Genomic DNA, 14,276 nt, shown 5'->3' on the forward strand with positions numbered 1-14,276 from the left:
AGCACAGCCAATTTTATTAAGAGCAATAGCAAAGGCCAGTAATAGAGCACTGTTTGCTTGGGATTGCTCAAGAAGCTTTGTAAGAACTCCAGAACAGAGAAAGGTTTTGCCTAAATAAAATATTAGGGATCTGGGGCCAGTTACATTGGCAAGTTGTGGTTGGCTTCTGCTGTACATTTGCTGAGATGTGCAGGGTTCTGGGCTTTTTATCTCTAGAGCCATGAATTAGATTATAGAAATGTATAGCCAGTAATATTTTGGTTTAGCCTCAATTGCTTATATCCTCCAGGTTTTCTGGAAGGGTAGACATTTGAAATTGCACTTAGCACATGCCTACTCTTTGATATGTACAGAAATACTTCCCTAACTGATTTTGGGAATAATAAGTGTGAAAAATAACACTAATGTTAGTATTTTCTTAGGGTGTCTACTCATCATTACTTCTTGAGCAAATTAATTTAATTCTTCAGAAATAAAAGGATCATTTGAAGATGTGTTTGACATTTGATAAAAAGTTAATTAGGCTTGGCATGACTATTTAAACATTGCATAGGCTGCATTCTGGTTCAAAGAATTATTTTAGGGAAATATTATGATAGTGGTTATTATAACATCTGGTAATCTGCCTCAAAGGATCCCTGAAAATAATTAAGAAGAAATATTTTTAGAAAATAAATATAAAATGTTTTTCTTATTCATATTTCAGCTTTGTAAATATTTCTTTTCCAGTCCTGGAAAAGTTTTGTTCCTGATAAATGTTGTGCTAAAATAGTAAGATAGATGAGATTGTAATGATACAAAGAAAGTCAGGTCAGTGAACACTACTGGCTGCACACTTTAAGGACCTGAGTCTCTCAGATTATTGTCTGAATTTTGTCTTCTGTTTGTTTGATTGTGTTTTTTTTTTTCTTTTCTTTCCTTCCAGGATGGTCAACCTTACTACAGTTGAGAATCAATTCTGACTCCACAGAAGCAAGGAAGGCTGTGTCCCCAAATGACTACCTGACACTTGCACACCCCTAAAAGCAGGCTTGCAAAGTGAGTCAACTTTTTAAACAGCCCAGGAGTCATGATGAGCTTAGTGTCTGGTTTTGCTTCATTTATCCACTTGCCTATCCATACTCATTTTGCATAGAATTTACAGACATATGATTTTTTGAAATAAAATTGAATTGTTTTCTCACAGTGAACAGATTTCCTTCTGCAAGTGTTGCCTTCTGCAAAATGTACAGCTTTCCACTATGATCACATATTCTCTTTGTTTTTTTTTGTTTTTTTTTGGGGGGGTCATAATATTTTTACAAAGAAGTAAAGCTTACATAAAATTAATTAATCTTCTCAGTCCTACTTTTCTGACTGTAAAAACTTTGGGAACTTTCCCTTTCTAAATTTTCAGAAAAATGAAGGTGCTGTGTGTGCATTACTTAAATCTTCAGTGGAAGATGTGCACACCCAGTATTGCACTGACAATCTTAAAGATGCCTGAAGGTTAAGGAGGGCCATATGCAGATCCAGCCATGCACTAAAATGGAAGGTTCTTCACTACTCTGAACAGAGTTCTATCTGAAATGTGATGGAAGTGACAAATAGAAGTACAGAAGCCTTCAATTTTATACTAATTTTTTTTTTGCAGTGATTGGCAAAACCTTGAAACTCTCTCATACTCCATTTTAATATCTCTCCACACTGTGGTGGCAACAGGAGGACATATTTGTATGGTGTTTTAATAAATTCTCATGCTTTAATATTCTATAATAACTTCAAGTAATTTTTTGGCATGCAATTAGCAGCATACCAGTAAAATGAACAAAAAATTAACACTGTGTCCTGAAATCCACTCTCTGTAGTCTCAGCAAACATCACTGTGTCAGGTAACTATGAATACATGATTAATATTTTTGTTTCTAATGGCTTTAGGTTCTAAATTGTCTCTTAAAAGATCTTTTTCTCTTAAAAGAAATTTTGTAATTTTCAACATGCACTGTTTTGGAAGTGACAGCAGTAATGTGACTATAATTTACACCAGAAGTCTCACAAGTGATTTAGGATAAACCAGGAAATTGTTTTATGTAGTTAATATTTAGTTTAAATATCAAATACCTTATTTCATATTTAAAACTTAGACTCTAAAACTTAATTTCATTGTAAATTCTCAGAATTTATTCTATAGGAAAAGTTAAGTTTTAGGAAGAAATGGTTTAGACTTCAATAAATTTGTTTAGATACTTGTTTAACTGCTTTGTGGTAAAAAGTGCTGCAAAGCAGGGAGTAGGTTTTGAAGATGATCCAAATGTGGTAACCAGAGTATTTACTTTTGTATTCAAAGACCAGAGTGCATCCAGCTGGATACTAATTTGAAGAATAACAGGCACCCTGAAATTGCTAGGTTGTAATATTTCTTAAACATATTTATCAAAAAGAAAAAAAACTCAAAAACTATATTCAAAATATTAAACCAGCCCCAAACCCAGAAATAACCATGTTAAAGCATAGGAAATTCCTATGCTGACAGGTTTTTCCAGGTGTGTTGATAGTATCTATCTATCTATCTATCTATCTATCTATCTATCTATCTATCTATCTGTCTGTCTGTCTATCTATCTGTCTGTCTATCTGTCTATCTATCTGTCTATCTATCTATCTATCTATCTATCTATCTATCTATCGTATATATCTTTTTTTTACATTTTGCTTCAACCAGTGCAAATCCATCAACTGTATGAAATTTGATTCTAATTTTCATATGAACAAAAAATTACTAAATAATTTTCAGTAACTGGACTAGGCTGGTAGAGTAACTTGTTTTACTGAATACTTTAGTTCCTTTTTGTAGAAATAAGGTCATTTGATGATTTTAATCAATAAATTATAGCATTTGTTTAAGTAATGTTTTAATTATAATATATGGATTATACAACAAATTATGGCAAATACTAGAGGAAATGGATTTGGTACTTAACATCTTACTATTTTATTCTACTCTTCCTTTTTTTTTAATTTTTTTTTTTTATCCTCAGTTCATACTCCTTGGAAGCTCACTAGAGTTGGAGGGCTCACATCCTCGAAAATGTAAGTAAGTTATAAAGACTTTAAGTCATTTTTTATCAGGCTACAGTTATTCTGAGCATGTCAGCTCTTGAATGCTGAAGTTTACTTGCACAGTTAAAGCACAGCACAAGAATGAGCTCAGGCTATGCAGAACCTTGCAAAGCTAATCCCTTTGAAATATGTCCAAATAGATATTCAAATCACTATTACAACATAAATCAAAAATGCTTTCCACATTTTACAGTGTACTTCATATGACAAGAACATTTCCTCTCAGTTATGATTCTTTTTCAAAGAGTGGAAATCTACAGCTTGATGGTACTTGATGGCAAAAGAATGTTCATTGAAGTGTGGCATAACGCTGTGGCTTGTTCACATTCAAATTTGAAGTAATAAAAAATATGAAGGAGTGGAGGGAAAAGATCTATTTGTCACATGGTTTATCTACTAAAACAATTTCAACTTGTAAGCCCAAATTTATTCATGATGTTAGGGCCATTGCAGCACAGGAGATTTTATCCCTGCTGCTTTTCTTCCATGGGTGCTGCTGTCAAAGCTTCCCAGTCACCTTGGTTAATTCATTCCATGTGCCAAAAGTAATTATCCAAAGTTCCACGCTGCCTGCAATGATGTGAAACTTTGGATTGTGTGCAGCTATGATGTCATAAGGCAGTCATTAATGTGAGAGTGGCTTACCTGGAGGCCTGAAGGCCCATGCCAATGAATCACATTCCCATTAGAAAGGTATTGATTTAATCATTCTGATGGCAGGCCTGTCAGAAACCCGATTGTCCACTGGAAGTACAAATGTGTAAATGGACATTCCAGCAAAAGGCAGCAGTCTTTCTAAGTAACATTTTACATTTATTCAGATCATTCCACTTGTTTTCCTCCTCCTCATGCCCCCAGCCCAAGTCTGTTATTGATATAAAGGTTGAAGCTCAGGCAGCTTAACTGTTATGTGGAATGACCTTTACTTTTAATATTAATATATTATTGTAAAGTCTGTGAGACTCATAAATGCAGTTTTAGAATTCATATGAAATGCCATGTGCTGAACCTATTGCAACTTTTCCTCTAGTCCTGTGGCAGGTTGCAAACTATGCGAATTAATATGCATCATATTCTTTCCCCTTTATTTACTTAGAGAGGTTTGCAGAGCAACTTTATCAAGAGTAACATTATCAAGAGCTTTCCTGCAAGCTTCTTTATCATATTCACATCCGTGTCTGCTCGACACTTGTCACTGTCAATCAAATCGCAATAATACGCAGATGATTTGCTCATTTGGTTTAATAAAATCTCTCTGCTTATTTGCACTGCAGTCATTATGCCACATAATTGCTCCGCCGCCGAGGTGAAAGGCAGCCAGTTGCCTGGGGGATAAGAAGAGACTATTGCTATATGAAGGATTTGTTTCTTTGCCTCTGTCTCTCCCTAGTCACTCATATCCCTAAAATTAATATTGTATTTGAATCCAGTCCTGCTATTCTTATGCAGGCTAACATTGTTATTACTTATTATTTGGATGTGAAGTCATTTATTTTTAGTTTTGATGTCCAGGCTGTCAAGCTAAATTTCATTGTGTACTGCCACATGCGATTTTTAACTGCCATTTAAACTTGATTCAAAATCCAAATTATGAAGAGAACACGTTCAAAGGAATGGGCTGACAGGAAGTATAGCTACAATTTTTATTTCCCAGGAAATCAAAGTGTAGATCTTGTTATTGTTCTGTGGTGGAGATATGTGCAGTTTTCATACCTCATAATCCTTTTTGTATTGGCTGGACGCTGTGATTCAGAAACAGAAAAAGGGGGGCTATTTATGCATATGAGCAACACTTAAGGTGCAAAACAAAGGCATTCACTTCCAGAAATTATATAGCACAGAACTAGCTCAACTGACTGTTGTGAATTCCTGAATGATTTGTACTCCATTTTCCAGTAGATTCTTCTATGACGGATGGTGGAAGTAAAAATGAGGAATCTATCCCTGTAACACAAACCTTGGCTCCTTCACTGCACAGTTAATAAATCAGTCACTGCCATGTGATAATAATTACCAGCCCATACTTTTGGGGTGATTGCACCTCAGTGGCATACTCGTTAGGAGCCTAAAGTACTTCATATTTAAATGTATTCCAAATAGCAAGTGCTTAGTGTTTCTTTTAAAGTAAATTAAAACCTAGGCTAAAATTCCATATGAGAGACTATGTCTATGTTCAGCTTTCCTATTTTTATTCAAAGTCCCACATTGAGCTTAACTGGGACTCTGTTGGTAGGCCAGAGGAAGTGCTAATGCTTTAAAGCTGTTGAACTTGGGCATATATTTTTATTTGTATAAACTCAGTCTAATAGTACTCAGACATAGAGAGTGATGAGCTGTAATATTAACATAGGGACAGTTAATGAGGAGCTCATTAATTCACAGAAGTCCCAAAAAGGGGTACTAAGTCACCTCCAGCCTTTCTGGTAGGCCATTACAGTTCATCCAGTGTGATACTGAACCCAAGTAGCAAGATTTAAAAAAGTATTATACTGTGAGATTTCCAAGCTCACTTCATACAAATCAAGAGATATAACTCCATTCAGTAGCTAAAGTGGTTAATCATTCTCACTATTAAAATATTTACTGAATGTCTTATTTGAAATTAGTTCTTGTTATGGCTTTCCACACTAGATTAAAGATATTTATCTCCCTGAATTTTTGCTCTTTTTTATTGCCTTTTAATTGGGTTCTTTCTCCAGAGTGTTTAGCAAAATTAATAGATCCCTTAACATATCCCTGGTCTCTCCATCAGCTTTCTATGTGTACAGGGCTCTTTGCTTTTCTCACAAGTAAGTAATTGTATCAGTTATCTAAGGAGTGTTTTGTATAAAGTTAACCTCCTTTCCAGGGGACAAGAAGGCACAGATGTTGTAATGAGCAGCTAATATTGAGCTTTTAAAGTTCTGATTTGGTTGGGTTTTTTTAATTATAAGAAAGGAGTGGATTTATATTTTTTCATTTAGTGTTTGGTTTGGACTTTTGAGCATATCTGTGAAGCAGTTGTGATCATCCTTTAGCTACATATCTTGCTTATTATTGACCACTGTGAACAGAGTAAACATTTCTATTACCCAAGTATACTTGTAAATTATTTCTTAGGGGAAAATGTATTAGGTCTGTTACCAACCCATGATATAAAACTTTCTAGACGTGGCAGTGTGTGCAGTGGGGTTCAGCTGGGCTGTGTGCTCAGACCCCAGCCATGCCATGTGGGCTGTGGGTATCAGAAGCACACTCCAGCCAGGTGCCACAACATGGCTTGCCTAGGCTGTTTCTGCTTCATGAATGATCTTGCATTCCACATAGCAGTACAGATTTATTCTGACACAGGACTCTCATTATCCTTCCTGAATAACAAAATGTTCAGCAAAGGAAATTGGTAAAAGCAGCTGTATTTCCTTCAGGTAGTTAAACACCCATAGCTGGAGATTGAGTGAGCAGGAAAGGGAGATGAGAGCTTTTTCTCTTAAGGTTGAGACAACCAAAGATCTTTCCAGCAGTCTGCATAGCTGTTACAGTTTACACAGTATTTTTTTTTTCTGTAGAAAACAGTTTCCCATCCTGTCCTCTTCCATAATTTACCTTTGCTTTCATACTGTGTTCTGCCCCAAATAGCTGTTCACTGCAGACAGGTCATGAAGCTCGAGGTCTTGTGAGAATCTCGTGAACTAGTGAACAGGGTGGTCTGAAAGGTTTTAGTGTCTCTCCATCTTTGGAGATCTTGAAACTGGATGTGGTCCTGAGCAGTCTGCTCCAAATGGCCCTGCTACTGAGCAGGGGAATTGGACCACACAATCTCCAGAGGACCATTCCAAACTCATCCTTTCTGTAATTCAAGGATGCAGAGTGCCACATGACTTGCAAAAGCTTTTTTTATAAAGGGTATAAACATACAAAATTATCTATTGTCATTGTTTGGTAGGAAATAATTTTACAGTGAGATCAAATCATTAATCTGCATTACCATTCCTAAAGAACTTTATTTTGCCTTACCATGTGTCTGTGGAGGGAGTTGTTTGTTTCTGGGGTTTGGGGATTTTTTTCTTTGTGGGGGTTTTTGTTTTGTTTTGTGTTGGGTATTTCTGGTTGTTTCTCTCCTTTTTTTTTGGTGGGGGAGGTAGAAAATGCACATCTACTTAGCTAATTTTAAGCCATACTGTAGCCATGGAAAACTTCAACAACATGCCCTAAAGATTGCCTTGGAAAAAATCCTTATTTCAGATTAATCACAAAAACACTCAGAGAGGAAGGAAGGAGAGTTTCATTTTCCTGTCTTTATGGTGGGTTTTGATAATTCCTAATCTCTAATATTAAGAATATCTTAATTTTAAATATGTTTATTTTGCCATGGAGGCTGATTTGGCTCTATAATTGTAATGAGTGTTAGGAAGAAATGTTGACTACTGTGTGGGTGATGGTTTTCCCACATGGAAGTACAGATGCTGTGTTGCTATTGTCTGGATGTTGGCTCATGTTCTCCTTTCTGTACTCAAGCCATTGCATGTTCCTTTCCAAGAGTATCCTTATGTTTTACATAAGGTTTTATGATTTACAACAGGAAGTAGCAACAGTTATAAACCAAAAATGTTGCCTGTATTTTTTGTAGAGATATTTTTGTTTCAGACAAATTAGCATATTGAATTATGCATTGCAGTAGGAAAAATAATATTAGTTTATCTAAGAATAGAGTGCTAGGCTTGGTGTGCAGCCATAATTACTTAAGAAAGGTATTGATGTGTTTGAATTAGCACTCTGTGCATTTACATACACAGACTTGTGCATGCACAGACATACACAGTGAGGCTGATATAAATTAAAGAAAATGGGGAATTTCTGTCCAGCTCAAATACTCAAACCACATGCCTTAAAAACTATGTTGAGCAGGATTTCAGAAGAACTGAAAATAAAAATTAATTTATAATTACATAGTCTATAATTAAATAATGAAAATTAATTAAATTGTGACAGTAGTTCTTTGCTTGACTATTGAATAAGTTACTTGACATTTTTCAGCAATATTCTTGGCTTTAAATTTGAACCAATATATAAAATAACACAGAAAATACTACACTAGGGAATGTTCTCTCCAGGATTTTCATAAAAGAGAGAAATCTAATATTATACCCTAGTATTAATTAACGTTAGATTTACTATCTGAAAGAAGGTATTTAAAATTCTGCAAAATGAGGCGCTTATCTTTTTATAGTCTCTTCCTCATAATCTTCATTTTCCAAAGGCATTAAGGGACCTTGTGTTTGCAAAGTGGAAATTATTAGGGATAATTAAGATGAAAGTTTTATTTGACAGAAGAATTCTCATGATGTTTGGAAAGTCTCAGTTTAAATCTAATCTCAGTTCACACTGTTGCTTTTTAGAATGAAATGCTATGTAATAAAACCACAAACAGCCAAGCCAGATTTCAAAACTGCAGAGACATTACTTGTGTCCCTTAAAAAGGAAGAAAAATTATACCTCCCAACTTCTTGTGGATTTAGTAACTAATGCATAGAAGATAAGATTGAATTAAATGAGGAAACAGATACAACTGAGAGATACAAAATTATACTAATTTACAAAGAAAAGGTTGCAGATGGCACAGAAAAGATACCAAAATTCAGGTAAAAAATAAACCACTTGAAACAGATGGAGACAGATATTCTATTGCAGATTTTATCTTTTTGCCAACCTAAGTTCTTATTCACAGAAGAAATATCTCAACTGAAATCTTGTTGAAATTAACAGGAATGTTGTGGTTTTCTAAATTGGTCTATAATGTCCCCCAGACATTAATTTGTGACTAGTCAAACTGGTTGTGAATAGTCCAAGTTGGGAGGCAGACTGAGGTTCCTATATCCTGGCTATGATGCAGTAGAAGCCAACAGTAACCTCATTAAACTTGAAATTGCTTCCTACTGAGCAAATATTTGATTTTCCTTCTAGCAGTGTTCATCTTTCTGAGGTTCTTCAGCTATAACTGGATAGCTAGATCCCCAGTCCACTCATATTCCCAAGACAGTCAGTTATCTGAGTCAGTGTTCTTGCTCCTTTCCTGCTCATTGAAGGGATCCATTTGTAGTGGGACCCAAATGTTCCTGTTTTCCTGCACTGCCCAGCTGTGTTCAACTTGTGTTGCCTAAAAATTTGAGAACAAACCTGAGACATAACCAGCTCCTATCTGTCTGTTTCCAGGGAAAGAATGACCCTAACACACTGACATCTGCCCCAGGTGCCAGGTGTGCAGCCTGTGGGAAGATGCTGAGCTGCTGGTCTTTCTTTTTGCACCTGTGTGTTCAGTCTAGCTCTAGAAAGATGTAATGTAATAAATATTTTCTTTATATGCAATTTTCTAAATACATACTACCTACTGCACTGTTTAGTTTGAGCCAGAAATGTATATACAGAGTATAGAACTGGAAAAAAAAAGCAACTGTGTGTGAGGGAGAAGGGCATTTCTGAGTTTCCATTCAGCCCTTTATGTTTGCCAGCATAACTTCTCTGCTCCCAGTTATAACTCAGAGTCAGTAACATCAGCTACAATTTCTGTTTGGAGAGATGGAGAAGAGAAAGTGACTTTCTCACAATCTTTTCCTTCATTGGAATACTGAGTTCACCAAGGTTAGACTGCATGGCAGGGCAGCTGGAAATGGGGACTGGATCACCAAGGGGTGGAGCAGCCCTAGAGACAGGATGTTATGGCAGGGGTTGGAAGTGTGGGCTGTAAGATGCTGCTCAGTGGCAACCTTTTATTTAAGCTCAACACCATCTCTGCTTGGCACGTTATTAACTGAGCTACAACCCTTGGGTAGCTGTTCTTAGCTGTTCCCTACTGAATGTGAAAACTTCCTTTGCATATCCACCCTCTCTCTCCCCAGTCTTTACTCTTCATATTCAGTTCTTTGATCAGTCATCCACTAAGTTTTTTAAATATTCAGCTTTTTAAAATTACCAACCACTTACCCACCTGCTTAATATGTCACTTTACCAGGAAAGAAGATGAAAGGAGGAAAGTGACTTTTGTGTAGAAGTGTGGCTCAAGGTGTGAGTGGAGAAAAGAATAGTCCTACTTTATTATGATGTCTTATCATCTCTGAATTTATGTAGTTATTTTTCAGTCAACAAATTAACTGTGATTTTCCGTCTGAAAATTATGAATTGGTTTTTGTCTGCCCTTCAGTCATCATATCACACTGTTACAGCAAACACTGGAGTTCATAATGATATTGTGGAAACTGCTGATCAAAGCTTGTTTACATGGACTGTGTTCACTGATTTGCCAAAGTTGTCTCATACAGATGCACTTTAATAACTATTCTCTGCAAAACTGATTTTTAAAAAAGATCATTTATTCTGATTACTCTGTAATTGTAGTTATCCTTGAGAGTGTGGAATTACATACATTTTTGTTTAAAAGTTTGTTCTAAGTTATTATGATTCAAAATGTTCCATGAAAGGAAGATATTGAGGAAAAAAAAACCCCTTAGTAATAAGGAAATATTAATTACAACTGTAAGTCTAGTTAGTCTGATTAACAGCTTATAAAACGTTCTTAATGGATGGCTGTGAAAATTCTAAAAGGATGAATTTTAATTCACCAGTAGACACTCAAAGGCAGGAATTAAATATAAAGGCTTTTATCGTGACAATGTCTCTATGACAAATATGTTGTATGGATACGTAGTTTTAAGATCAATTTTACATTTTAGCATTTACAAGCAGGATTTGTATGATCTTGGTAGTTAAGGAACATATTTTCAAAATGTGTGACTAACAAATAGTGTGCATCTCATCTACCTGTCTTTCCTGGGATGTTTCACCTAGAAGCAAGTATTCCCATAAGTAGAAAACCAGTGCAATGGGGATCTAAGTCTTCCTTTGGGATTTATTCTGACATTATAAGCCTCTAGTCAGATTCAAGTGTTCAACTTCTTTAAAAAATAGTGATAAATTAGTCATTTCTCTCCTCATAATAGGAAATTACTTTCAAAATCATATTGTGCAGAATCAAAATTCATCTTAGAACTGTAATTCTCACCATTCAAATAAGAGCTATTAGGAAAGCAAATACAAAGGAATAAAAGAGTACAGCAAGTCAGTTTTACAAGTCTCATGGTTCTGAATTCTGCACAGTTGGACTCATGGTAACTGAGGTTTCTAGTTCATAAATTAAGGAATCTGAAATACATTCAGATTTAAATGTTTAATGTATTTTTTCCTCAGTGTGAGACATGTTGAAGAAAGTGTAGTTTGAAATTTGAAGGCTATGATCTGATCTTTAATTAGTCATTGATAGGAGCTTCTGCTAGTCAGGAACCATTAATACAGTCAATCTCTCATGTTGTGAAATACACTGACAGCCATGCAAATGCAGAAGTGTCTGAATATTATACACAAATGTATTCTTTTTATATTAAGTGAGTCTAAGAAGACAGGAGGCTTTCTATGGGGAATAAATAAATATAATATTTTGTCCTTGTTTTAATAGTTTCCTGCTGACTGAGCAGAGACCAATAGTAGGTCCTGTGATTCTACCCTAAGAACTAAAGGACAAATTTTGATGATGCAGTTAGTGCTGTTCCATCTTACCTCTTCCTCAGGGAAAATAGATATGAGTCAAAAGCATTTTTCTATTTGTGCAGCTATAGCTGCATCAGTTCTAGCAATTCCATTGTAATTAAAAAAAAATAAAAAAACAGGAAAAATAAGAACATTTTCTTGGATCCACACTACTAGTAGAAAAAGTTTCCATCTTTATGCTTGGTTTTAAGAAAATAGAAATACCACAGTCTAAGGTGTAAACTAGAAGAGGGGTTTGTGTTTGATTTGCTGTTAGTTTCCAATAGCATCCTAAAAAAAAAAAAAACCAAAAAACAAAAAAAACCAAAACCTTCTAATTAATGTTTTCTTTTTTACACTTTGTTAACTTAATTTCAAATCCAAACTGAGCAATGAGCCAAAGCAGCTGAACCCCAGCACTGGTAGCAGGAATCTGGGCAGCATTTTCTGTTGTTCCATGAAGGCCTGTCTGACACTTCAGACAATGAGTTTCAGGAAGGCCTTCCCAAAGCAAATGCCTCTCTGGCCTATACCTGGCATTGCCATTGAAGGGTCAGAGCCATGCAATAGCTCCAGCCTTACCAGCAGGTATCAATTCCAAACACTTTATTTAATTATTGTTTGTACTCTTGTCCTTCAGAATGAGGGGAGAACTGTGACCTGATGTCTTCCTCCCTACAGATAACTTGCACTGTGCAGTGTGAATCACCTCCTTCTATCCACTGCTTCCTAGATACATTTAAATTGAAAACATACCTTTTAAAATACTTTTTGTAGGTTTTTCAACATATTTTATAGATCTGATAATTTTTCTCTCCTTGTTTACCGAAAGGATATGTCTTGCTATTAGCAATTATGCAAATAGGAACTAGTATGGAGAAATTGAAAACAATCTCTTTATGAAACAACACACCATTTTCACCAGGGTAAAAAAGGAAACAAAAATCTAAACTGTTTACTTGGTTGCTTTTATTTTTACTTAGATTGCTTTATAAAGTGCTGATAGAATGTTCTTGTAGCATACAAGTCACAAAGGAATTGTGCTTGAAAGTACCAAAAAAAAAAAATGTTCAGGGTTTTAACTATATTTGTAATTCTGCTTTTTAGCTTTGAAAAAAATTAAATGCCATCTTTCACCTTTGCATTGCAGGAAGACGTCCTGTTAATATCAGTAATTATCAAGTAAGGTTATGTAGGTTTGTGTGTAGGCTATTTGTCAAAGTTCTTTTATCAGCCTGCCTGTAGAACCGCTGGGGACTTCAGTGGGAGGTGAGCAGGAGCACTGAGCTGATCCTTCGATTGTCCTGCAGCACACGCTGTGCTCCTGCCACGGAGGTGTTCCCGTCCCTGTACCTGCCCAGGGATTGTGCTGTGTGACTAGAGCAGCTGCAGGACACCATCTAGTGGTGCCGAACCTGAGATAATTACAGACTTTTATCTTTATTCGTCTCTTTTTAGCTCATTTTTTAGATTTCTTCTCAAAACCACAGCCACCGCAAGGGGGAATTCTGGTCTGTTCAGAACGATGCAGAATCTTCCCACTCTGAACAATTAAGCATCGCATTGACCATGCCTTAAACGACATGGCCATAACACCCTGCCTTCTTCCACAAAGGCACAGGAAGGTGAATGGCAATGTTGGGGTTTAGATTATGAGTATGTATGGGTTTGAGGTATGAACAGAGGTATTGTGGAAAAATTCCTCGCAATATTTAGAATGCTGGGTGAAACAGATACAGAGTATCTAAAAGTAGGAAAAAAAGGTATCTAAAGGTTAGGTAGACATGCATTAATCATACAATGTTTGCTGCAGGTACCACCCACAGTGAAAGAAATCTCCCATGAGATAAATAATATACAAAAAGCATTCCAGGCCTGATTAATTTCTTATACTGGTTAAAATACAAACATTTGTTAAGTAGAATTATTTCACATTTGGTATGACTAGGAAGGGAATCTAAAAAGCATTTAAGAAAATTTATTAGACAAAGACTTTTTTCTTGTCAGAATCTTATTCCTCTAGTTACCAAAATAAGAAACTTGGGACTATGGTGGGGTTTGGAGAATTAACAATGTTGTATTCAAAGGCCTGATAAAGTACTCCTCACAGTCCTTCATACCAAGGTCAAAATGTTATTCCCACTGTAATATAGTTTTGCAACATCCTGAACATGTACAGTCAACACAAAAATGTTGTTCAAACCCCAGAATTTTGCAGGATAAGAGCTATAATATCTGCAAAGCATGTCAGGATCTCATTATCCTCTTTTCATTCCTGAGCAAGGACAGCACCTGATATAGGAAACACATTTTGAGGAATGGTTGGGTCTAAAAAGTCCACTGATGGAGGTAACCACATAAAAAAATATTCCGGATGCACAACCTTCAAAGGAGAGTTGGTGGGAAGAGATTTAAAGCAGGAAAAAGAAAATAGATAGCAAGAAAGACATTAAGAGAAAAAAAAAAAAAGGAGGTAACAACTACTACTACTGCACGTAGATAATTTAGGCTATGAGCCTAAAGGGAAGTTGTGCAGCACTTCAGCAGTGCAGGCAAAAGGCTTGCATTTGAAATACTGAAGAACAGGAAATTGCCAAAGGGTTTTAGAAACTTGAGACAGTGGT

The sequence above is a fragment of the Cinclus cinclus genome, chromosome 11, assembly GCF_963662255.1.
Source record: "Cinclus cinclus chromosome 11, bCinCin1.1, whole genome shotgun sequence".
In the NCBI taxonomy this organism is placed as follows: Eukaryota; Metazoa; Chordata; class Aves; order Passeriformes; family Cinclidae; genus Cinclus; species Cinclus cinclus.